At 45.6% G+C, this 26,498-nt stretch overlaps 1 protein-coding gene and 1 long non-coding RNA gene across 2 annotated transcripts in view; one reads left to right on the plus strand and one right to left on the minus strand.

The window, feature by feature from the left end:
- PPM1E (protein phosphatase, Mg2+/Mn2+ dependent 1E) overlaps window positions 1-26,498 on the plus strand; it is a 459,180-nt gene that overhangs the window by 273,684 nt on the left and 158,998 nt on the right. The gene's annotated exons all lie outside the window — the stretch shown is intronic.
- On the minus strand, window positions 1,069-1,436 carry LOC135050901 (uncharacterized). Its single transcript, XR_010241909.1, has 2 exons — window positions 1,344-1,436; window positions 1,069-1,114 (listed from the first exon to the last, which is right to left on the minus strand). It is a non-coding gene; the product is annotated as an uncharacterized LOC135050901 (long non-coding RNA).

A 26,498-nucleotide genomic window follows, 5' to 3' on the forward strand; every position in this document is an offset into this window, starting at 1 on the left:
ATTGTAGCACACTGAATGAGCCGAAATTCACATTGTAGCACACTGAATGAGATGAAATTGTGACAGAAGGGACAGCCAAAGTGACGACAGGGAGAGAGAAAGTGACGACAGGGAGAGAGACAGGGAGAGAGAGACAGTGACGAAAGGGAGAGAGAGACAGTGACGACAGGGAGATAGAGAGTGACGACAGAGAGAGAGTGATGACAGTGAGAGAGAGTGACGACAGGGACAACAGGGAGAGAGAGTGACGACAGGGAGAGAGAGAGGAATGACAGGGAGAGAGAGAGTGATGACAGAGGGAGAGAGAGTGACGACAGGGAGAGTGACGACGGAGAGTGACGACAGCGACGACAGGGAGAGTGACGACAGCGACAACAGGGAGCGTGACGACAGTGACGACAGGGAGAGTGACGACAGTGACGACAGGGAGAGTGATGACAGTGACAACAGGGAGAGTGATGACAGTGATGACGGAGAGAGAGAGTGACGACAGGGAGAGTGATGACAGTGACGACAGGGAGAGTGACGACAGGGAGAGACAGTGACGACAGGGAGAGTGACGACAGTGACAGCAGGGAGAGAGGTGACAGCAGGGGAACATTACCTCATTTGTTGCTGGCAGCAGTGAGCGGTGGGCTGCTGGCGGCGTCGGGCGGCTAGTGGCTGGCGCCAGGCGGCTGGTGAGCGGCATGCGCGGGCGGCTTGCGGCGGTGAACGGCTGTGAGCTACTACAGTGCTCTACACAGCCGCCGGCCGCCGCGCAGGGACAGGGAGCACCATCTGCAGCAGGATGGCCATTTCCCTCGCCTCCTGCTGCACTTTCATGGGCTCATTTCCAGGTCAGTGGAAGAGGTGTCGGTATACCATACCGCCGCATACCACCCCACTTCGACCACTTTATATATATGTATATATGTAGACGAGAATTCCACGTGGTGGAGGGTGCACTCTCACTGTGTATAAAGTCCACACATTTCTTCAATAGAAAATTTTTATTGTAGCCTCAAAGGTTTTGATGTTTCGTTCCAAAAACCAGGATCTTTTTCAAGAAGGGCCATACATGAATCATCAAATCCAATCATAATATAATGAAGCCGAATAATTAAAAGTATATCTAGAAAAAATAGAACATAAACATGACTGAGCCTCCCAGGTCCCAATATATAACAATATTAGCGACAATGCTTGTATCAACATAAACTACTACATAATACCAGATTTAGAAAAAAGGAACTCGTATACCAAGAACAGGTGGCAGAGTAGTGAGACTACAAGGAGGAATAAAATAACACCCTGTGTTCACCACTGGTCTTAAAATGCATGCAAGGCCTTCCCCTCCTCACCTCTATCAGCACATTCCAATGGGGCTGCATGTCTGAACTGCTGTATACCAAGTGTGGAGAATGTCCATATAATCACAGCTCTGCAACCAAACCACTGCAGTAATCAAAGGATATCTCTATTATAAACGTGTATCAGAATTAGTGATGAGCGGGTTCGGTTCCTCGGAAACCGAACCCCCCCGAACTTCACCCATTTTACAGGGGTCCGAGGCATACTCTGATTCTCCCGTATGGCTCGGTTAATCCGAGCGCGCCCGAACGTCATCATCCCGCTGTCGGATTCTCGCGAGATTCGGATTCTATATAAGCAGCCGCGCGTCGCCGCCATTTTCACTCGTGCATTGGAAATGTTAGGGAGAGGACGTGGCTGGCGTCCTCTCCGTTTATTAATCTTGATGCAAAAATATTTGTGCTTATTCCTTAATTGTGGGGACTGGGGAGCAGCTGTATTATATAGGAGGAGTACAGTGCAGAGTTTTGCTGACCAGTGACCACCAGTATACGTTGTCTGCCTGAAAAACACTCCATATCTGTGCTCAGTGTGCTGCATATATCTGTGCTCACATTGCTTTATTGTGGGGACTGGGGACCACCAGTATATTATATAGGAGGAGTACAGTGCAGAGTTTTGCTGACAGTGACCACCAGTATACGTTGTCTGCCTGAAAAACACTCCATATCTGTGCTCAGTGTGCTGCATATATCTGTGCTCACACTGCTTAATTGTGGGGACTGGGGAGCAGCTGTTTTATATAGGAGGAGTACAGTGCAGAGTTTTTGTCACAACTGAGGGCCTGAGCTGACGGGAGGCAGCCTCAGTTGTAGGGGCTGAGATGTAACGGAACCTGGGAGGTTGTATCAGACCCCTAGACATGTAAGTAACATGTAGAATAACTGCCCGAAGGCGTGACCACGACAACCAGGATAAAAGTCAATGATGTTTATTATGACAAACTCCGTAACACAGCAGCAGTAAAAGGAAACATAAAAGTCAACAGAGGATAAATACAATTCCTGGGTACTACAGGGTGGCAAGGGCCACAGGCACTGGTAGTGTGAGACAGTTCTTATAATCTTCTAGTTGGAAAGTCCTTACCAGGCCTGACTGTAGCAATGGAGAGAACCCAGGATCGTACCAGCTGATGTTCCAGGAAAGGCAGGGCTGCTGAAGGTAAAACGGCTGCTGTGGATGCTGGCTGGAACCAGACTGTTGTTGGTACGGAGTGGATACTGGCTGGAACCAGTTAAATAATAAACGAACTTGAGAGCGATGAAATAATAATGAAGTTTGGAGTTTGAGAGCGGTGAAATAATAATACCGGTGGAGAGTGGTAAACTGCAGAAAAAGACACCGGCCCTTTAAGAGAAGCTATACACTGCTGGAAGCTGGGCTGGAAGCAGGTGATTGTTTGAGAGCGGTGAAATAATAATACCGGTGGAGAGTGGTAAACTACAGAAAGGACACCGGCCCTTTAAGAGAAGCTGTACACTGCTGGAAGCTGGGCTGGAAGCAGGTGATTGTTGTAGCTGGAAACAGGCGAGTCCAGAATGGATCGGGGAGTCAGGCTACACCGCAGATGGAATGCTGGTGCGGGTCTCTATAGCAGAAGTCTGGAGACAGGAGCTGGAACCTGGAAGACAACCACAGGAGAGAGACAAACTGGAACTAGGTTAGACAACCACAGGAGAGAGACAAACTGGAACTAGGTTAGACAACCACAGGAGAGAGACAAACTGGAACTAGGTTAGACAACCAAAGCACTGACGCCTTCCTTGCTCAGGCACAGCATACTTATACCTGCAGCAAGGAAGGGGTTGGCTAGGCAATTATGCAAATCAACAATACAGACAGCAGATTGGTGGAAATAATCAGATGACAAAATCCAAGATGGCTGCGCCCATGCAGACACTTGGAGGGAAGTTTGGTTTGTAATCCATGTGAGAATTGAAACAGTAATGGCGACGCCGGCCACAGGAGACAGGAGACGCCAGACTGACAAGCGCACATTTAACCACGCGGGCACAGCGGCGGCCGCGGCTGATGAAATCACCACTCTGACATTCTGCATGTGGAAACTCAGGAACAGCGGAATCCGGTCCTGGAACGCTGAGCCAGCCTTAGGAGGCATCTGAAGGGTAAGTAATGGCGTCCAGATACCCGGATCGTGACAGCACCCCCCCCCTTTAGGAGTAGCCCCAGGACACTTCTTAGGCTTTAAAGGAAACTTTGCGTGGAAATTTCGGACCAAGGCAAGAGCATGGACGTCTGAGGCATTGGTCCAAGAGCGTTCTTCAGGACCATAGCCCTTCCAGTCAATGAGGTATTGTAACTGACCGTAACGGAAACGTGAGTCCAAAATCTTGGCCACCTCGTACTCGACTCCCCGTTGAGTCTGAACTTTGGGAGCTGGAGGAAGTGCGGAATGAAACCGATTCAGGATCAGCGGTTTCAACAAAGAAACATGAAATGTCCTGGGTATTTTCAAGAAGGATGGTAACTGTAACCTGTAGGCAACAGGATTGATGACTTGTTCAATCTTGAAGGGTCCGATGTAGCGAGGTGCAAATTTCATGCTGGGAACTCTCAACCTCAAATTCTTCGTGGACAGCCACACACGATCACCCACCTTGAGAGCAGGAACCGCTCTACGCTTCCTATCGGCAAACTTCTTATACCTGAATGAGGCTTTAAGCAGGGCTGCGCGGACGTTCCTCCAGTTATTTGAAAACTGACGCAAGGTGACATCCACTGCTGGAACAGAAGTTGCGGGAAGCGGTTGGAATTCTGGGACTTTAGGGTGGAATCCATAATTAATGAAGAATGGTGTAGAAGAAGATGAGGAATGGTATTGATTGTTGTGGCTGAACTCGGCCCAAGGAAGGAGTTGAACCCAGTCATCTTGAGAGGAAGACACATATATACGGAGGAAGGCCTCCAAGTCCTGATTCACCCTCTCGGTTTGACCATTGGTCTGAGGATGGTAAGCCGTGGAAAACTTTAACTTGACTTGGAGGGCTTGACACAAACTTCGCCAAAATTTGGCTACAAATTGTACTCCACGATCCGAGATGATCTCTTCAGGAAGACCGTGAAGTCGGAAGATCTCTTGTATAAACACTTGAGCCAACTTGGAAGCTGACGGAAGACCGGTGAGAGGGATGAAATGTGCCATCTTGGTGAACCGGTCAACTACCACCCAGATGGTATTAAACTTGTTGCAGATAGGTAGATCGGAAACAAAGTCCATCGACAAATGGGTCCAAGGTCGACGGGGAACAGATAATGGAACCAGTTGCCCCGCAGGCGACTGGCGGGAGACTTTGTGTTGGGCACACTTTGGGCAGGAGGCAATAAATTCCATAACGTCCTTCTTCAGAGTTGGCCACCAGTAGGACCTAGAAATAAATTCAAGGGTTTTCTGAATGCCTGTATGTCCAGCAAAACGGGAAGCATGGGCCCAATGCATGAGCTTCTTCCTTAGAACTGGCTTAACAAAACTTTTCCCTGGTGGAGGCGTAGAGTCCATCCCTACCGTGGAGAATGCCAACGGATTAACAATAGGATGCTTGTCTGCAGACTCGGACTCATTTTCTTGCTCCCATGAGCGGGAAAGGGCATCGGCCTTACGATTCTGAGAACCCGGACAGAACTGGAGTTTAAAGTCAAACCTAGAGAAGAAAAGTGCCCATCTGGCCTGACGAGGATTCAGACATTGTGCGCCTTTGAGATATAAAAGATTTTTGTGGTCGGTAAGTATGGTGATTGAGTGGGAAGCTCCCTCCAACAGGTATCTCCACTCCTCCAGAGCGAGCTTGATGGCTAGCAACTCCTGATCGCCAATGGCATAGTTGCGCTCAGCTGGGGAGAACTTCCGGGAGAAGAAACTGCAAGGATGTAGATGTCCATCTTTGGCCCTCTGGGATAACACTGCTCCTACTCCAACGGAGGAGGCATCTACCTCTAAGATAAAAGGAGAGTCGGTGTCGGTCTGTTTCAGAACTGGTGCAGAGATGAACCGTTGCTTCAGAAGGTGAAAGGCCTGTGTAGCTTCCTCGGACCACTTGGACGGATTAGCACCTTTCTTGGTTAATGCAGTGATAGGCGCCACAATGGTGGAAAAGTCTCGTATAAATTTTCTATAATAATTGGCGAACCCTAAGAACCTCTGGACCCCTTTGAGGCTTAAGGGTATAGGCCAATTCTGGATTGCTTGGAGTTTCTCAGGATCCATCTCTAGTCCGGAACCGGACACAATGTAACCTAGAAACGGAATGGTTTTAACTTCAAACACACACTTCTCCAATTTACAATAGAGGTGATTGACACGGAGACGGGAAAGAACCTCTTTTACCCAGAAACGATGATCTTCGAGATTATTAGCAAAGATGAGGATGTCGTCTAGATAAACCACGACATGGCGGTACAAGATGTCCCTGAAAATCTCATTCACGAAGTGCTGGAAGACTGCTGGAGCGTTGCTCAATCCGAAGGGCATGACTAGGTACTCATAATGTCCGTCACGGGTGTTAAAGGCGGTCTTCCACTCGTCACCCTCACGGATTCGGATGAGATTGTAGGCACCCCTCAAGTCCAGCTTTGTGAAAATAGTTGCACCACTAACTCTATCAAAGAGCTCGGTAATCAGGGGTAAAGGGTATCGGTTCTTGACGGTAATGTCGTTCAGACCTCTGTAGTCGATGCACGGACGCAGACCACCGTCTTTCTTCTTAACGAAGAAGAAGCCTGCGCCGGCTGGAGAAGAAGATGGTCGGATGAAACCCTTCGCCAGGTTCTCTTTGATGTACTCTTCCATGGAGTGTGTCTCAGGCAGAGACAACGGATAAGTTCGGCCTCGCGGTGGAACCTTCCCTGGAATGAGGTCGATTGGGCAGTCCCATTCTCTATAAGGAGGAAGGATATCAGCAGAGGCTTTACTGAACACGTCCGTGAAGTCTTGATATGGAGGAGGCGGAACATCAGATGACCTGGGGAAGGAAGAACAAACAGGAAGAACTTTGGCTAAACAAGTCTCAGCACAGGAGGGACCCCATGCCAGTATTTTCGTAGTCGTCCAGTCAATTGATGGGTTGTGGAGACGGAGCCATGGAAGGCCTAAAACCACTGGATGTGTGGCTCTTGGAATCACTAAAAAAGAAATATACTCAGAATGAAGAACTCCCACTCTCAGACGAACTGGAAGAGTCCTTAAGGAAATGACTGCGTCAAAAATCTTGCTGCCATCCACGGCAGTCAAAGAGATGGACAAGGACAGTCTCTCGGTGGGTAGGGACCACCGTTTAACATAAGCTTCGGTTATGAAATTCCCAGCTGCTCCGGAATCAAGGAGGGCAATGACGTTCCTGTAACGTTGAGCAATTTGGAGCGACACTGGGAGGTTACAGTCATGAGGAGATGGAGAGGAGATCATTACTCCTAGCCGGCCCTCTCCTTGGCGAGCTAGGATCTGGAGTTTCCCGGACGTTTGGGACAGGCATTGATAGTGTGCGACGGAGCTGCACAGTAGAGACAGAGAGACTCAGAGAGACGTCTTCGGCGCTCAGCGGGAGATAGACGGGAACGACTAATTTGCATAGGCTCATCCTTGGATGGAGATGGTTGACGAGGAGGAGGAGCAGAAGATTTAGGAGTAGATGATCTTCCTCGCTCGGTTGCTCTCTCTCTGAAACGTAGATCAACCTTCGTGCAAAGAGAAATTAGCTCATCCAACTTAGAGGGCAAGTCTCTGGTAGCTAACTCATCCTTGATGCGTTCTGATAAGCCATGCCAGAATGCAGCATACAGGGCCTCGTCGTTCCATGCCAGTTCGGATGCCAGGATTTTAAACTGTATAAGATACTGTCCCACAGTACGTGTTCCCTGGCGTAAACGGAGAATCTCAGATGAAGCAGATGTTATCCGGCCTGGCTCGTCGAAGATGCGCCTGAATGTAGCTACAAAGTCAGTATAGGAGGATAGCAGGGGATCAGACTTCTCCCATAAGGTGATGCCCAGTCAAGGGCTGAGCCACTGAGAAGGGAGATGATATAGGCAATTTTGGTACGGTCACTGAAGAAATTGCCAGGTAGAAGCTCAAAGTGGATTTCACATTGATTGAGAAATCCCCTGCAGAACCTTGGAGATCCATCAAATTTTGCTGGCGTTGGAAGATGAAGATGTGGACTGGAAATGGGTAAGGTGGGTGGGGTTACAGCTGGTGTCACTGTAGTGGACGCACCGGACGTGCCAGGTCCACGGAGGGTCGTTTGAATCCCATCCAGCCGTGTAGAGAGATCCTGGAGACAGCGGATGATGTGGCCCTGTGCAGCCTCCTGATGTTCAAGTCGGGCTGACAGTTCTTGCATCGGCCTGGCCGCTTGATCCTGGTCTCCGGCTGGATTCATTAGGTCAGTGCTTACTGTCACAACTGAGGGCCTGAGCTGACGGGAGGCAGCCTCAGTTGTAGGGGCTGAGATGTAACGGAACCTGGGAGGTTGTATCAGACCCCTAGACATGTAAGTAACATGTAGAATAACTGCCCGAAGGCGTGACCACGACAACCAGGATAAAAGTCAATGATGTTTATTATGACAAACTCCGTAACACAGCAGCAGTAAAAGGAAACATAAAAGTCAACAGAGGATAAATACAATTCCTGGGTACTACAGGGTGGCAAGGGCCACAGGCACTGGTAGTGTGAGACAGTTCTTATAATCTTCTAGTTGGAAAGTCCTTACCAGGCCTGACTGTAGCAATGGAGAGAACCCAGGATCGTACCAGCTGATGTTCCAGGAAAGGCTGGGCTGCTGAAGGTAAAACGGCTGCTGTGGATGCTGGCTGGAACCAGACTGTTGTTGGTACGGAGTGGATACTGGCTGGAACCAGTTAAATAATAAACGAACTTGAGAGCGATGAAATAATAATGAAGTTTGGAGTTTGAGAGCGGTGAAATAATAATACCGGTGGAGAGTGGTAAACTGCAGAAAAGGACACCGGCCCTTTAAGAGAAGCTATACACTGCTGGAAGCTGGGCTGGAAGCAGGTGATTGTTTGAGAGCGGTGAAATAATAATACCGGTGGAGAGTGGTAAACTGCAGAAAGGACACCGGCCCTTTAAGAGAAGCTGTACACTGCTGGAAGCTGGGCTGGAAGCAGGTGATTGTTGTAGCTGGAAACAGGTGAGTCCAGAATGGATCGGGGAGTCAGGCTACACCGCAGATGGAATGCTGGTGCGGGTCTCTATAGCAGAAGTCTGGAGACAGGAGCTGGAACCTGGAAGACAACCACAGGAGAGAGACAAACTGGAACTAGGTTAGACAACCACAGGAGAGAGACAAACTGGAACTAGGTTAGACAACCAAAGCACTGACGCCTTCCTTGCTCAGGCACAGCATACTTATACCTGCAGCAAGGAAGGGGTTGGCTAGGCAATTATGCAAATCAACAATACAGACAGCAGATTGGTGGAAATAATCAGATGACAAAATCCAAGATGGCTGCGCCCATGCAGACACTTGGAGGGAAGTTTGGTTTGTAATCCATGTGAGAATTGAAACAGTAATGGCGACGCCGGCCACAGGAGACAGGAGACGCCAGACTGACAAGCGCACATTTAACCACGCGGGCACAGCGGAGGCCGCGGCTGATGAAATCACCACTCTGACATTCTGCATGTGGAAACTCAGGAACAGCGGAATCCGGTCCTGGAACGCTGAGCCAGCCTTAGGAGGCATCTGAAGGGTAAGTAATGGCGTCCAGATACCCGGATCGTGACAGTTTTGCTGACAGTGACCACCAGTATACGTTGTCTGCCTGAAAAACACTCCATATCTGTGCTCAGTGTGCTGCATATATCTGTGCTCACACTGCTTTATTGTGGGGACTGGGGACCACCAGTATATTATATAGGAGGAGTACAGTGCCGAGTTTTGCTGACAGTGACCACCAGTATACGTTGTCTGCCTGAAAAACACCTCATATCTGTGCTCAGTGTGCTGCATATATCTGTGCTCAAACTGCTTTATTGTGGGGACTGGGGACCAGCAGTATTATATAGGAGGAGTACAGTGCAGAGTTTTGCTGACAGTGACCACCAGTATATATAGCAGTACGGTACGGAAGGCCACTGCTCTACCTACCTCTGTGTCGTCAAGTATACTATCCATCCATACCTGTGGTGCATTTCAGTTGTGCGCAGTATATATAGTAGTAGGCTATTGCTATTGATACTGGCATATAATTCCACACATTAAAAAATGGAGAACAAAAATGTTGAGGTTAAAATAGGGAAAGATCAAGATCCACTTCCACCTCGTGCTGAAGCTGCTGCCACTAGTCATGGCCGAGACGATGAAATGCCATCAACGTCGTCTGCCAAGGCCGATGCCCAATGTCATAGTAGAGAGCATGTAAAATCCAAAAAACAAAAGTTCAGTAAAACTACCCAAAAATCAAAATTTAAAGCGTCTGATGAGAAGCGTAAACTTGCCAATATGCCATTTATGACACGGAGTGGCAAGGAACGGCTGAGGCCCTGGCCTATGTTCATGGCTAGTGGTTCAGATTCACATGAGGATGGAAGCACTCATCCTCTCGCTAGAAAAATGAAAAGACTTAAGCTGGCAAAAGCACAGCAAAGAGCTGTGCGTTCTTCTAAATCTCAAATCCCCAAGGAAAGTCCAATTGTGTCGGTTGCGATTCCTGACCTTCCCAACACTGGACGGGAAGAGCTTGCGCCTTCCACCATTTGCACGCCCCCTGCAAGTGCTGGAAGGAGCACCCGCAGTCCAGTTCCTGATAGTCAAATTGAAGATGTCACTGTTGAAGTACACCAGGATGAGGATATGGGTGTTGCTGGCGCTGGGGAGGAAATTGACAAGGAGGATTCTGATGGTGAGGTGGTTTGTTTAAGTCAGGCACCCGGGGAGACACCTGTTGTCCGTGGGACGAATATGGCCATTGACATGCCTGGTCAAAATACAAAAAAAATCACCTCTTCGGTGTGGAATTATTTCAACACAAATGCGGACAACAGGTGTCAAGCCGTGTGTTGCCTTTGTCAAGCTGTAATAAGTAGGGGTAAGGACGTTAACCACCTAGGAGCATCCTCCCTTATACGTCACCTGGTCCGCATTCATCAGAAGTTAGTGACAAGTTCAAAAACTTTGGATGACAGCGGAAGCAGTCCACTGACCACTAAATCCCTTCCTCTTGTAACCAAGCTTCTGCAAACCACACCACCAACTCCCTCAGTGTCAATTTCCACCTTACACAGGAAAGCCAATAGTCCTGCAGGCCATGTCACTGGCAAGTCTGACGAGTCCTCTCCTGCCTGGGATTCCTCCGATGCATCCTTGAGTGTAACGCCTACTGCTGCTGGCGCTGCTGTTGTTGCTGCTGGGAGTCGATCGGCATCCCAGAGTGGAAGTCGGAAGACCACTTGTACTACTTCCAGTAAGCAATTGACTGTCCAACAGTCCTTTGCGAGGAAGATGAAATATCACAGCAGTCATCCTGCTGCAAAGCGGATAACTCAGGTCTTGTCAGCCTGGGTGGTGAGAAACGTGGTTCCGGTATCCACCGTTAATTCACAGGCAACTAGAGACTTGATTGAGGTACTGTGTCCCCGGTACCAAATACCATCTAGGTTCCATTTCTCTAGGCAGGCAATACCGAAAATGTACACAGACCTCAGAAAGAGTCACCAGTGTCCTAAAAAATGCAGTTGTAACCAATGTCCACTTAACCATGGACATGTGGACAAGTGGAGCAGGGCAGACTCAGGACTATATGACTGTGACAGCCCACTGGGTAGATGTATTGCCTCCCGCAGCAAGAACAGCAGCGGCGGCACCAGTAGCAGCATCTCGCAAACGCCAACTCGTACCTAGGCAGGCTACGCTTTGTATCACCGCTTTCCATAAGAGGCATACAGCTGACAACCTCTTACGGAAACTGAGGAACATCATCGCAGAATGGCTTACCCCAATTGGACTCTCCTGGGGATTTGTGACATCGGACAACGCCAGCAATATTGTGCGTGCATTACATCTGGGCAAATTCCAGCACGTCCCATGTTTTGCACATACATTGAATTTGGTTGTGCAGAATTATATAAAAAACGACAGGGGCGTGCAAGAGATGCTGTCAGTGGCCCGAAGAATTGCGGGCCACTTTCGGCATTCAGCCACCGCGTGCCGAAGACTGGAGCACCAGCAAACAGTCCTGAACCTGCCCTGCCATCATCTGAAGCAAGAGGTGGTAACGAGGTGGAATTCAACCCTCTATATGCTTCAGAGGATGGAGGAGCAGCAAAAGGCCATTCAAGCCTATACATCTGCCTACGATATAGGCAAAGGAGGGGGAATGCACCTGACTCAAGCGCAGTGGAGAATGATTTCAACGTTGTGCAAGGTTCTGCAACCCTTTGAACTTGCCACACGTGAAGTCAGTTCAGACACTGCCAGCCTGAGTCAGGTTATTCCCCTCATCAGGCTTTTGCAGAAGAAGCTGGAGACATTGAAGGAGGAGCTAAAACAGAGCGATTCCGCTAGGCATGTGGGACTTCTGGATGGAGCCCTTAATTCGCTTAACCAGGATTTACGGGTGGTCAATCTGTTGAAATCAGAGCACTACATTTTGGCCACTGTGCTCGATCCTAGATTTAAAACCTACGTTGTATCTCTCTTTCCGGCAGACACAAGTCTGCAGATGTTCAAAGACCTGCTGGTGAGAAAATAGTCAAGTCAAGCGGAACGTGACCCGTCAACAGCTCCTCCTTCACATTCTCTCGCAACTGGAGGTGCGAGGAAAAGGCTAAGAATTCCGAGCCCACCCGCTGGCGGTGATGCAGGGCAGTCTGGAGCGAGTGCTGACATCTGGTCCGGACTGAAGGACCTGCCAACGATTACTGACATGTCGTCTACTGTCACTGCATATGATTCTCTCACCATTGAAAGAATGGTGAAGGATTATATGAGTGACCGCATCTAAGTAGGCACGTCAGACAGTCCATACGTATACTGGCAGGAAAAAGAGGCAATTTGGAGGCCCTTGCACAAACTGGCTTTATTCTACCTAAGTTGCCCTCCCTCCAGTGTGTACTCCGAAAGAGTGTTTAGTGCAGCCGCTCACCTTGTCAGCAATCGGCGTACGAGGTTACTTCCAGAAAATGTGGAGAAGATGATGTTCATCAAAATTAATTATAATCCATTCCTTCGTGGAGACATTCACCAGCAATTGCCTCCAGAAAGTACACAGGGACCTGAGATGGTGGATTCCAGTGGGGACGAATTAATAATCTGTGAGGAGGGGGATGTACACAGTGAAAGGGGTGAGGAATTGGAGGATGATGATGAGGTGGACATCTTGCCTCTCTAGAGCCAGTTTGTGCAAGGAGAGATTGATTGCTTCTTTTTTGGTGGGGGCCCAAACCAACCAGTCATTTCAGTCACAGTCGTGTGGCAGACCCTGTCGCTGAAATAATGTGTTCGTTAAAGTGTGCATGTCCTGTTTATACAACATAAGGGTGGGTGGGAGGGCCCAAGGACAATTACATCTTGCACCTCTTTTTTCTTTCATTTTTCTTTGCATCATGTGCTGTTTGGAGACAATTTTTTTGAAGTGCCATCCTGCCTGACACTGCAGTGCCACTCCTAGATGGGCCAGGTGTTTGTGTCGGCCACTTGTGTCGCTTAGCTTAGCCATCCAGCGACCTCGGTGCAAATTTTAGAACTAAAAATAATATTGTGAGGTGTGAGGTGTTCAGAATAGACTGAAAATGAGTGGAAATTATGGTTATTGAGGTTAATAATACTATGGGATCAAAATGACCCCCAAATTCTATGATTTAAGCTGTTTTTGAGGTTTTTTTTGTAAAAAACACCCGAATCCAAAACACACCCGAATCCGACAAAAAAAAATTTCAGGGAGGTTTTGCCAAAACGCGTCCGAATCCAAAACACGGCCGCGGAACCGAATCCAAAACACAAAACCCGAAAAATTTCCGGTGCACATCACTAATCAGAATCAAGTGTTTATATCAAACCTTGTTACCACATAAATACCTATGGGTCTGGAAAGGTGTGCACAAGACTACACCTGGATAAGGCATTCTCCCACTCAGGGTCAACAGCTGCAGGATCTCAAAAAGGACATTCAGCCACTCTGATTACACATATACTCTGTTTAAACAATGTGCATCTGAGGCATAGAAATATATATCAAAAAAGCCATAATCAACGATCAATAAATACCTATAGGTCCAAGAGGATACACATAGGGCAGCCCCTGGGTTAAGCGTTCTCCCACATCAAATCCATAGCTACAAACGATAAATAAACCCAAATCAAAAGATTATAGGATTATACAAACATCAAACCTAATCAGTGGGACAAACCCAACATAGTTACTCACAGAATCATGTGGAACACTGCACAAACCAGGGCTGCATGCACCAACTGGATCTAAGCAGGGGATTTAAATACCCCTTGACCCGGAAGTATCAAGGGTGTGAGGGGTCAACTCAAAAAGTCACCTGAATAATTATCCAAACCTTTATTCCACTTGATTAACCGTTTACCACCAGCACAAAAGGCCAAATAGGCAATCAGTATGCCTGTGTATGCATTAATATTCACAGTACAACAGAGGGAATACACAAAATAGCGCTGCATGCGCTGGGGGACCCGAAACAGGAAGTGTCATGCGTTCCAACCGCCAAGCATGGTGGAACGCACGCTGCAAACACCCCAGCGAACATACAGCGCACGACACCCGCACGGGGACAAAGTCCCCGCACCACGAGCACAGTCCCCCCGCCACCAAACAGACACATCCGCATCAACCCCACGGGCCGTAGGAACCGAACCGATCCACACACGCCGGGGGCCAGAAACAGGAAGTCCCGTGCGTTCCAGCGGCCGAGGCCGGTGGAACGCACGCTGCTAACATAAAAAGAGGATGGAAAAACGATCTAATATATTTAGAGACAAAATGTTGTTTTATATCAAAAGATGAGATCATCCCTCAAGAAATATATATATATATATATATATGTATATGGTTCCTCAAAGAATCAACTGTTGAACAACATATGAAAAAGTGTCAAAAATTATTATAGGGGACCCAGGAGGAGGCAGCAGCAATAACAATACAAAAACATAAACAAAAAAACATACATAAAACAGTTACAATTAAAAAGACATGCTGGCTATATAGTGAACAAACCTATACAGCAAGCATATCGGTATCTAATCTATACATTATATACTGACACCAATCGAGGGGTGCATTGGACATGTGTTGAAGATATACCATTGATAAACTGGTCAGAAACTTATAGACAAACACTTAATGGATTATATTCATTGAGCCCGCTGGGGGCTACTGTGTCCAATTCATCCGGGTTTCTGTGTATACAATTATGTACGGGAAGGCCTAGCGTCAGGATACATGGTGGGTCTCATCAACATTTGTTTCAGGTTCGGACCTCGCCTATACGCCAACATTGGTGGTTTCATATGGGTGAATGGTAACGTGGGATCAGAACTGACAATAGCCCAATGTTTCTTCAAAACTTTATTGACATGTCCAGAGTGGTTATCAAAGTGGGTGGTAAACACCATCCTATCTTTAGATTTATTACGCTCACTATTACATGTCCCTGAGAAGATCGCTTTTGCTTTTTCAAGACATCTAGATAATACTCTAGTATGGTAACCTCGTTCCCTAAAACTTGTAGTAACATCAGTGAGTTGTGTCTCTACCTTCTCACTGGCTGAGTTAATCCTATGAACCCGAAGGTATTGGGACACAGGTAAGTTGTCTTTTAGGGCCGGTGGATGATGACTAGAGGCATGCAGGGTGAGGTTACGATCTGTTGGTTTCCGATATAATGTCGTTGCCAACAGATTGTTAGTTTTATTGATAGTCACATCAAGGAAACTAATACTGGTGTCCGAGCAAGTTGATGTAAATTTAATGGGACTAGCTAGAGAGTTTAGTTCACTGACCATAGATAAAAACAGCTCCTCTGTGTTGGTCCAAAGCAAGAAAATGTCGTCGATAAAACGACGATAGAAGAAAATTGAATGGCCATATTTAGGAAAGATGTTAACAGACTCATACTGTGTCATGTATAGGTTAGCGTATGAGGGGGCCAGGTTTGACCCCATCGCTGTACCCGCTAGTTGTAAATAATATGAATCTTTATACATAAAATGGTTGGTCTTCAAGACCAATTCGGCCAATTCGATAATAAATTCAATGGGCATGTTTATTTTAGGACCTTTAATCAATGCAGTTCTTAAAGAGCTTAACCCGTCATCATGTGGTATCACTGTATATAAGGAGTTGATATCCATTGTGGCCATTAGACAAGGGACGCCATATAAGTCTACCCCTTTAAGCTGTGAGAGAAAGTCTCCAGTATCCTTGATGTAGCTATCACTCCTAGTTACTAGGGGTTGGAGAATATGGTCTACAAACTGGGCCAGTAGCTGTAACAAAGACCCCTCGGCGGCTATGATAGGCCTGCCAGGCGGTGCATTCAAACTTTTATGTACTTTGGGCAAAGTGTACAAGATAGGGCATTTGGGATGTTCGACAGGGAGAAAGGAATGCAGCTCACTATCCAACCACCCATTGTCAAGACCCCTTTTGAGACATGCGTCAATGGTCCGCTTAGTGCTAGGCACAGGATTAGATCCTAATCGTTGATATGTAATTTCATCCGACAATTGACGCATAATTTCTTTATCATAGTCTTGCCAGTTTTGAATCACCACCGCCCCACCTTTATCGGCTGGGCGAATAACTAACTTCTTATTTTCACGCAATCGTTTTAGGGCAACTCTTTCTGCGCTAGAGAGGTTGTCAAAGCTTTTAGGGGGTGAGTAATTGCTGATATCTCTGTTAACGATCCTTAGAAACGTTTTAAAGCTGGCATTCTGAGAGGGAGGATCAAACGTGGAAGGTTTCTTAAACGATGTATGGGGTCGATCTGTAGTTTTATCAGAAAAATATTCCTTAAGTCTAAGGGACCGACCAAATCTAAACTGATCAACTGTGTTTTGAAATTTATTGTGTTGATAAGTTGGCACATATGACAAACCTGCTCAAAAAAATAAAGGGAACACTAAAATAACACATCCTAGATCTGAATGAATTAAATATTCTTATTAAATACTTTGTTTTTTACATAGTTGAATGTGCTGACAACAAAATCTCACAAACATTATCAATGGAAATCAAATTTATTAACCCGTAGAGGTCTGGATTTGGAGTCACACTCAAAATTAAAGTGGAAAAACACACTACAGGCTGATCCAACTTTGATGTAATGTCCTCAAAACAAGTTAAAATGAGGCTCAGTAGTGTGTGTGGCCTCCACGTGCCTGTATGACCTCCCTACAATGCCTGGGCATGCTCCTGATGAGGTGGCGGGTGGTCTCCTGAGGGATCTCCTCCCAATCCTGGACTAAAGCATCCGCCAACTCCTGGACAGTCTGTGGTGCAACGTGGCGTTGGTGGATGGAGCGAGACATGATGTCCCAGATGTGCTCAATTTGGATTCAGGTCTGGGGAATGGGCGGGCCAGTCCATAGCATCAATGCCTTCGTCTTGCAGGAACTGCTGACACACTCCAGCCACATGAGGTCTAGCATTGTCTTGCATTAGGAGGAACCCAGGGCCAACCGCACCAGCATATGGTCTCACAAGGGGTCTGAGGATCTCATCTCGGTACCTAATGGCAGTCAGGCTACCTCTGGCGAGCACATGGAGGGCTGTGCGGCCCCCCAAAGAAATGCCATCCCACACCATTACTGACCCACTGCCAAACTGGTCATGCTGGAGGATGTTGCAGGCAGCAGAACGTTCTCCTTGGCGTCTCCAGACTCTGTCACGTCTGTCTCATGTGCTCAGTGAGAACCTGCTTTCATCTGTGAAGAGCACAGGGCGCCAGTGCCGAATTTGCCAATCTTGGTGTTCTCTGGCAAATGCCAAACGTCCTGCATGGTGTTGGGCTGTAAGCACAACCCCCACCTGTGGACGTCGGACCCTCATACCACCCTCATGGAGTCTGTTTCTGATCGTTTGAGTAGACACATGCACATTTGTGGCTTGCTGGAGGTCATTTTGCAGGGCTCTGGCAGTGCTCCTCCTGTTCCTCCTTGCACAAAGGCGGAGGTAGCGGTCCTGCTGCTGGGTTGTTGCCCTCCTATGGCCTCCGCCACGTCACCTGATGTACTGGCCTGTCTCCTGGTAGCGCCTCCATGCTCTGGACACCACGCTGACAGACACAGCAAACCTTCTTGCCACAGCTCGCATTGATGTGCCATCCTGGATGAGCTGCACTACCTGAGCCACTTGTGTGGGTTGTAGACTCCGTCTCATGCTACCACTAGAGTGAAAGCACCGCCATCTTTCAAAAGTGACCAAAACATCAGCCAGAAAGCATAGGAGCTGAGAAGTGGTCTGTGGTCACCACCTGCAGAACAACTCCTTTATTGGGGTGTCTTGCTAATTGCCTATAATTTCCACCTGTTGTCTATTCCATTTGCACAACAGCATGATTATCATTCAGTGTTGCTTCCTAAGTGGACAGTTTGATTTCACAGAAGTGTGATTGACTTGGAGTTACATTGTGTTGTTTAAGTGTTCCCTTTATTTTTTTGAGCAGCGTATATATACTCCATAAAGCAGTCCGACATTCCTCAATCCTCCCGAGGTACCTGTTCCGGTGCCCTCCTGAGGGGTGTGTAGCCCCAATATAGCCAATACGAAAGGCAGCACTCGGAGACTTACACAATATAGGTGAAGCAAGCCAAGATGTGTTTATTAAAACTTCATCCCCCGAAACATGGCAGTTTTAATAAACACATCTTGGCTTGCTTCACCTATATTGTGGAAGTCTCCGAGTGCTGCCTATTGTTGTTTGGCGACGCTTGTGCGCATTGCGGTGCATACTCATGCACAATCTGTCGATAATCACCCGCTGTGCTGCAATCAGGTCTGAATCGGGCCCATAATCAGATAGCCCGATAACGACCATCGGGCAAAAATCACAATAAAAGGCCGTTGTTTTTTTTTATAAGAAAAAATACAGCTGCTAATACTGTACTACGTACTTGATGTTACTGATTTTCTACTCTACCATGTTATAGGCTAATAAGTTGGATAGCAAATATCAAAAGAGGATCCAGTGACATTTTGCAGCTGTTTAAAAAGAAACAAAATTTGTCCAAAATGTAAGATGAAAATAAAATACAAACAAAGACGTTATGCTAAATCTGTGACACTCACACCCAGAAAGGATACAAAAAAGAGCAGATGAAATATAATTATTTAAATGGTATCTAACATACAGTATATTTCTCTGCTGTGTTGGACAAAATAAAGCAAATTAAATTTGGATGCTTGCAGTCCATTCAAATGAAATGACACTATTTGGCTTTGATGTCAAGGCTTTCCTTAAAGAGGTCGATACCCTGTCCAGTTGCCTTGTTTAATTCTATCATCCTGAAGGCATGGGGTATACCTGCAGAAGAGGAAACCATTACGAGTGGTTTAAATATGATATACTGTACTTTTCTCACATGCACTCACAAGACGCCTCAATTAGTCTGCCAAGCCTCCCAGGCAATTATCTGACATTATGATCTTCCACTGTTGACACAATAACAGGAAACCCCACAGTACAGGGTCCCCTGATCACAATGTCACACAGTCATTTGAGTCATACCTCTCAACTGTCCCGAATACCACGGTCCCGCGGACGGACGGACGGACGGACGGACGGACGGGGGCAGTTGGGAGAGCCTGTGATCACCGCTGCTCTGCTCTGAAAGGCAGCCGGTGATCACTGAATAGGCGCACGGCATCTATCAGTGCAGGGAGTGCAACGGAGGTCACGGTGCTAGGCCTGTCCATCCATCAGAGGCCTTGCACCCTTTCTGCCCGCTACCGCAGTGAAAACAATAATTTAAACCCTGAATCTTGGAAAAAGTGGAACTTCCCAACGAGTTCCTGGGGGTTTGTTAGGAAAGAGATTTCCTCTGTGGCACTGGAATGTAAACCCACAATAAACCCTACTGTACTGCCGCAAATCTATTGTTTTGGTTGGTTGGCCATTGTCTTACGGTATTTTTTTAGTTGTGTGTAAAACCAGCCATTAGTAAATATGCAGCTCCCATACTTGTCTATGTAAAAAAATACTTTAGAAATTTACTTTTAATGGTCAGTTTGCAAAATAAAAAACAAACAAACTCGGCCTTTAGTAAATATACCCCTTAGTCTGGTGTTATATACCTTAACTGTGCTTTTCCCAAGGTTTGGGCTTTATGTTCCATTAATAAAATAAATGAATAAATAAATAAGTAAAAGTTAAACAATAATGTGTGAGACAGGCATACACAAATAAGGTTGTGAGCAGCAAGAAACACACATGGGGAGCCAGAGACAGATAACAAGACAGAGACCTACACAGAAAGGTATCTTAAGAATAGGACAGATGCACATACAATAAGGAGACAGAGATGTGCGGGGTGTTGAGACAGAGGCATACATGGGGAGAAAGACTTAATATTGGGGATCGAGACAAACACAAAAAGGAATTAGAAATTGCTACAGACCGACAGAGAGTGATAGAGTCAGGCACACAGAAGGTGTGGCTAGCATGTAAGGGTAAATGTTGTCTGGGGAGGAGCCTGGAAATGGGAAATCATGGCAGATGGTATAACCAGTGAGCTATCTATATCAGAGTAAGCACAGGCAACAACCTTTCTGCTAATTTTTCTCCTACTGATTCCTTCTGAGTGAACACCTTCCCGCATTCGATGAGATACAGATTGAAGGTTGAACTCATTAACATAATTGATTTTCCTCATCAACATACTGTACCACATCTGTATCAGGTATATTTACAGTCTAAGGGTGTCCTATGGAGATCAGTATGTGTGACCAGCGGACAGGATGCCGACGGTCACAATACGGACACCAGCATCCCAATGGTCACGATCCCGACAGGGGTGAGATAAGTATTCTTACTACCAAACCTTCCTCTCTTAGTGCCTAAACCTAACCCCTCTTTCTGCAGCCTAACCATTTCCCCCCTCCCTACAGCCTAACCCTAACCCCCCCTTCTTCCCGCAGCCTAACCCTAAGCCCCTTGGGTGGCCCCTAAATCTAACCCTGACCGTAGCCAAACCCATCAAGCTATACTTACCTTTGTGATTCAGGCTGTCAAGATTCCGGCGCCTGTGTTCTGGCGGGTGTTGGGATTCCGGCGTTGAACGTATACCATCCTATAAATCCTGCATCCTGAGGTCTGCATGGTCCTTGCGCCATTCAGAGGAAACTGACCAGCTTGACTTCTGATGGGACCGTGTGATGCACAATAGGCTTAACCGAAGGAGTAACCAGGGCGGAGTGGTGGCAGCAAAAGGCTGTTCTCCATGTGTAAATGGTTGTTACCTCTCAAAACCAATAGGACGCCTCCATAGATGTTGGGCCCAGCATTAAATATGGAACTGTCTAAGGGATATATGAAGTGCATCCTGTCCAGTCCTTGTGAATTTGTAATCTAATGAATATTGCCTGATATTGCCTCCACTATTACCTTAGTTGTAACTTGGATCATGCTTTATCTAGAGTTACTGTATCCATGGCTGATGAGCAAAATGCTTTTGTTTGTAATGAGGATAAACTAATGGCACAATGGCTACCTATTACTGTTACATGTCTTTATAGCTTATTCCTGAGAGTTTGCTGATTATGTTCTAGATTGTTGAAATAGATTTTCTATATTTTGTTTACTTCTACGGTAAGAATGAGCAGAAGGGGAAAACTCAATTAAGTCACATAAATTAATAGCAAATACTATTTACAATTCTTTTTGATAGGTTCCCAAATAATTATTTTTTAAAGTCATAAAAATCACACTTTCCCCTGCAGTATAAAAAATTCAATGTTACTCTGTAGTACAGACCCAGAGTGGTAAGGGCTAACTTACTACTTTGCTAGGAAAGTCTCTGCATATGTGCAGATGGGCTGGCTCATGCATATGCCGTACTTCTCTTTAATAATGGCCACTCATAGGTGGGTGAAACGCGTCAGCTGCTACTCACGTTACCTACCGTTGTGTGGACAGTTCTTACTTGATATATGCAGCGGCCTATATGTACTTAATCTGGCTCCTGAGCAAAAAAGGCCAGTAACAAAGAAGGAGATGCCTCAAGGTGGCAGATTTGGAACCTGGACCTTAAGCGTTTTTTTGCAGCGGAAGCATCACACGCACCAAATCCAGACGAGAGGTCATAGCTGCACGTCAATGGCAGATATTTGTATGCATTGGAAGTGATTTCTTCGACCGGACTGCTAACAGAGCATGGGTAATATTTCTATTGTTCATCTGTAGCTGCAGTGAGCTCATGCAATGAATATTCACTGTATATTTGAGACTTGTAGTTCCAAAGACTTTTTGGAATAATTGAACTGTGCCACACCAGACATTTAAAAGGATTGGTTATCATTGGCTATTAGTCATAGCGCTAACATGAGAAGTATATTAGAAGGGCTACAATTGTTTTTATATATAATTATATGATTCCAATTTTAATTGAGTATTTTCCATTGTGATTTTGTTATTAGAGTATTAAATTATTTTATGCATATTTATTCATTGACTCTTGAACTTATTCAGCTTATTGGTGTGATGATTTTAAATAGTGCTGGTCCGTATTTATATATTTTTTCTCATATACCATACTTGCCTACCCTCCCGGAAGCTGCGGTAGACCCATGATTTTTAGGATAGTCTCCTGCAGCACTAGAAGCGTATGTGTCTCGCCTGCATCCTGCCTGCTTCCTAGTGAAGCAGGTAGGATGGAGATAAAAGCACGGAAAACAAGCATTGGTGGAAAGGAGGCTGGGCTAAAAATGTGAATAGCGTCATTTAGCTTCGCCCCCTACCCACAGAATCGTGAATTACGGGCATTTATCTGTCTTGGGGGCATGGCCTATTAAAATTACAGTTCAGCCCCACCCCCTGAAGTGACCTCCTGCATCTCCTCTCCGGGCTTCTCATACTATGGAACAGAAAGACCTGTTCCACTAATGTGTAAAGAAAAAAAAAGTAAATAGATTTTATTTTTGTTATATAAAAAGATTGGCATGTTGGGTAATGTAGAGTTGTACAGTCTTTGAAGAGTCCTTTCCATAGACATATTGTATTTGTTAAAGAAATACCAGCTCTAAATAAAAGCATATTCGGTAGAACAGTAACACCAATAAACAGCATTTATAAAGAACAACAAATACTTTGACATTTGCATAATAAAGGATGACAAAAAGAGTGGAGAAAGAAAGGTGGCATAGCAGAGTCATCTGGTGGGGATTGGCAGGAGACAGACCAACCTTGAGAGGTCAAAGATTGAAACAGGGAATGGTAGACATAAAGTATGAAGCCCAAGGCCCATAAACCTTTATTAAATATTTTAAAGGGTTGTGAAGAATACATGTAATAATTTCTTTGTGCCAGAGACCACACCTGAAGTGGGGGAGGAAACGGTTGCTACCAGTTGGACACAATTTGAAAAATGGTCAATAATACAATAACATGAAATTTATTTATTTTGATATTGTGTAACTGAAGGACCCCTAAGCAAATTCATGTACAGTAGATTTTTTTTTCCAACTAGAATGATGATAGTTTTGGACAATGCCACCAAATGTTGATTAAAAATACATTTGTGGGGCTATATCTCTGGAATTTACTTGATATAGCAGGCAAAAATATATTAAGTCTAGTGGGTACTAACTAAACGAAATATCGATTTTAGTAAATTTCAATCGATTTAAAAAAAAACCAAAAAAAAAAAACATTTACATGAATTTTTAAATATTAATAAATGTGTGTTTTGGCCCTGGATGTACAACATTGATTTTCATCAATTTTAAATAGATCAAAATTGACCTTTAGTAAATTTCCGCCCTTAGGTACTAGCAATAAAGAAGTTTGTACGCATTTTGTTTGATCTCACACACTTGCTTAAGGCTGTGTTTTGTCTTATTTCTTCTCAATCTTCATTGTCTAGAGTCTTTCTTAAATCTCCAAGGCCTGTTCCCCAGGGTCTTTTTTGGTAGATTCATTTGTTTGTAGTTCGTCATATAGCAAAGAATCAAGGCCGTTGGTTGAGGATTGCCCAAGGCTAAGGAATTAAAATGTTGTTAACACCCTACATTTTAAGTTAGTTTGGATGGAAATTTCTCCATGGTTAATATGGAAAAGTTTTGTTCAGGATATATCATTTTTTTGTTATTATTTTGTATTTGTGACATCAGAAAGTTTTTAACAATTACAAATCAATACATTCAGGATCTATATATTTTATAATATTTCCATAAAGGAACCAATGAAAGGAATCTCATGTTATATATGTATTTATCAGTTGTGGTCCATAGGAAGAGGTTTGCATTTTGGCGGCATTCTTAAAAAGTTAAATAATGGAACTGGGAGAGTGAGCTATTTTCTTTGCTCTGTCACAGAGTGTGAGAGATTATAGTTGGCATTCAGCCAGTATTGCACAAGTCTAGGGAGCAAGAGGAGAGAAAGTAGATCAAGTTTACCCCCAGACTCCATCTCAATCAAGGTGAAAACTCTTGCAGAGAATGGACTATTCCAGAGAATGCAGCCACTGAGCAAGTCGCACAGCCAAACAGTATTGCTTAAAGTTTGAAAGGAATCCACTGTGCACTGATGTCTGCAATATTCAAATGTGTACTACTGTACTTGGAACTTTCGCTAGATGACTTGTGGGGACAAAATATTATGACTGCCTTCCTACTCTGCTATTGCACCTCTGTGTAATGCCAAAAGAGCTTTCTGCCAAGTCATAGACTCTGCGAGACCTCTGATGGTGTCCAGTGTTATCTGGTACCAGGATGTTACTAGCAGATCTTTTAAATCTTTCAAATTGTGAGGAAGAGTCACAGTCCATCGGACGTGCTCCAACACATATAACAGATGCGTTGGGTTGAGATCTGGTGAACATGGAAGCCAGGGCAACACATTGTTTGTCAAACTGTTGTTGAATAATAAGTGCAGTGTGGCAAAGCACTAGAGATGAGCGGATTCGGTTTTACTCGGTTTTACTCGGTTCTCAAAACGGCATCTAATTGGCTCACGGATGTCACGTGTTTTGGATAGCCAATAAGATTCGGTTTTGAGAACCGAGTAAAACCGAGTAAAACCGAATCCGCTCATCTCTACAAAGCACATTATCCAGCTGAAAATGCCACTTCTATTGGAGAACACCATTGCCATGAAATTATGTACCTGGTCTGTAATGATATTTAGGTAGACGTACACTTCAAATTATGTCCATATGAATGACTAGACCAGGATTTCCCATTAAAACATTGCCCAAAGTATCACACTCTCACCACTAACTTGTTTTCTTCCCACAATGCATCCTATTCTTTTCCATAAATCCATATGATGCAACAGAAAACTGCATACATCAGCCCACATAGCTTTCTTCCATATGTTCAAGGTCCAGTTCCAACGCCCCAGTATAGTCACTTTCAATTGTGTATAGAAGTTAGCATGGGTACTCTGCCTGGCCAGTGACTATGCAGCCCCATATAGAGCGGGATTTCATGGACTGTGCATCGGGACACATTACTTCTGTCACCATCATTGAACTAATTCCCTGATAAGTGCCGACATTGGAAATTAAATGAATAACTTCGGGGGCAGCAATTAGCCGCAGTAATTTACCGTGGCTAATAGGATACCGCCCTCTAACTTTGGTTTTCACGATTTTTGCTAAATAATTAGTCTAGGCTTTCACATTAAATGGTTGAAGCTGGAAACTCTTTGGCGCTGCTAAGTGGAAAGCTCCCAGTGTTAGCGGCGGGTCGCGCCGGCTCCCAGCCATTGCTAGGCACTGCAGTCCCGGCTGTTACGAAGCAGCCGGGACACCGCGCGCTGTGCGCCAGCTAACAGCTACGTAATTAGGATCTGGGGCTGGGCTGCCTGCTGCTTGGGCTACAAGGGTTTTTTATGAGAGCCAGATTAGGACAACCCCGCCAGTGATTTCTTCCTGTGGAGCCGTGTCCTGCCCCTGGATTGTTCCTGCGCAGCCAGTTAATCCTGTATCCTGAGTCCTGGTTTCCGGAGCCTGATCATTGGAATTTTATCCAGCCTCCCAGTCCTGTTATCCTGTATCTGCAGCCTTGGGGTTCCTGTTCCTTCTGCGTGCACCTTTACCGGTGTCGTGAGTAGCAGCTCTGCCGCACCTTACGGCTGTGGCCATATTTATTCTTACTTTCTGGCTTTTGTGTTTCTCAGCAGAGGTTTCCACTATTGCTGTCCTCGCCGAATTACGAAGGTGTTGTGTTTGGTGTTCGGGCAGCATTACCTTGGTTACAGTTTTGTTGGCGGCCGCACCGCACTTATACTAGTTTATTGTTTTTTAGTGGCTTCCCCCTATTTTCTTGTGTGTCTGTCTTAGTTAGTTTTCCCCTTGTTCTCTCTCTGTCTCGGTTAACGCTTTGTCACCTACTAAGACCGGGGGACATCGGAGTCGGGCAGACCTAATCCGCCCGTCAAACGCGGCTGCCGTGGACCCAAGAAACCATAGTCTTGCAGGCGTTGACCGTTCACTTGGGAGAGACAACGGAGTCAGGAATCCCGTTAGGTATTGCTGCATATCCCAGTTCTGTCGCAGCTTCACGCATCTGTACTTGGAACTCTTCTGCTGCCACCCTATCTCCTGAATTCCAAGAACAGAGAACGTAACACCCAGTTACAGAATGCGCCAATTTTTTCTAGAGTTTTCACGATGGCAAGGATAAAGTTCTCATCACTGCAAATGTCTATGAGGTATTAATGTAGAACAAGTGTCAATTATAGTAAATTTTGATCTTTCCTTGAATATTGAGGGCTATGTAGAAATCTGCATCAAATTGCACTTTTATATCAGGATATAACATGAAAAGATTTATGAAAGGGTAAATTTCTATCCGCAAATAGAGCTATTTATATTAAATTTCTGCATGGGTAGTAAAAAGAAAGAGGTTGGATATATCGTAATTCTTCTACATAGAGAGTAGTTTTACTGTATGCTCAGTTTTCCCCCATTTTAATATCGGAG

Source organism: Pseudophryne corroboree, chromosome 2 (genome assembly GCF_028390025.1).
Source record: "Pseudophryne corroboree isolate aPseCor3 chromosome 2, aPseCor3.hap2, whole genome shotgun sequence".
NCBI classification, from domain to species: domain Eukaryota; kingdom Metazoa; phylum Chordata; class Amphibia; order Anura; family Myobatrachidae; genus Pseudophryne; species Pseudophryne corroboree.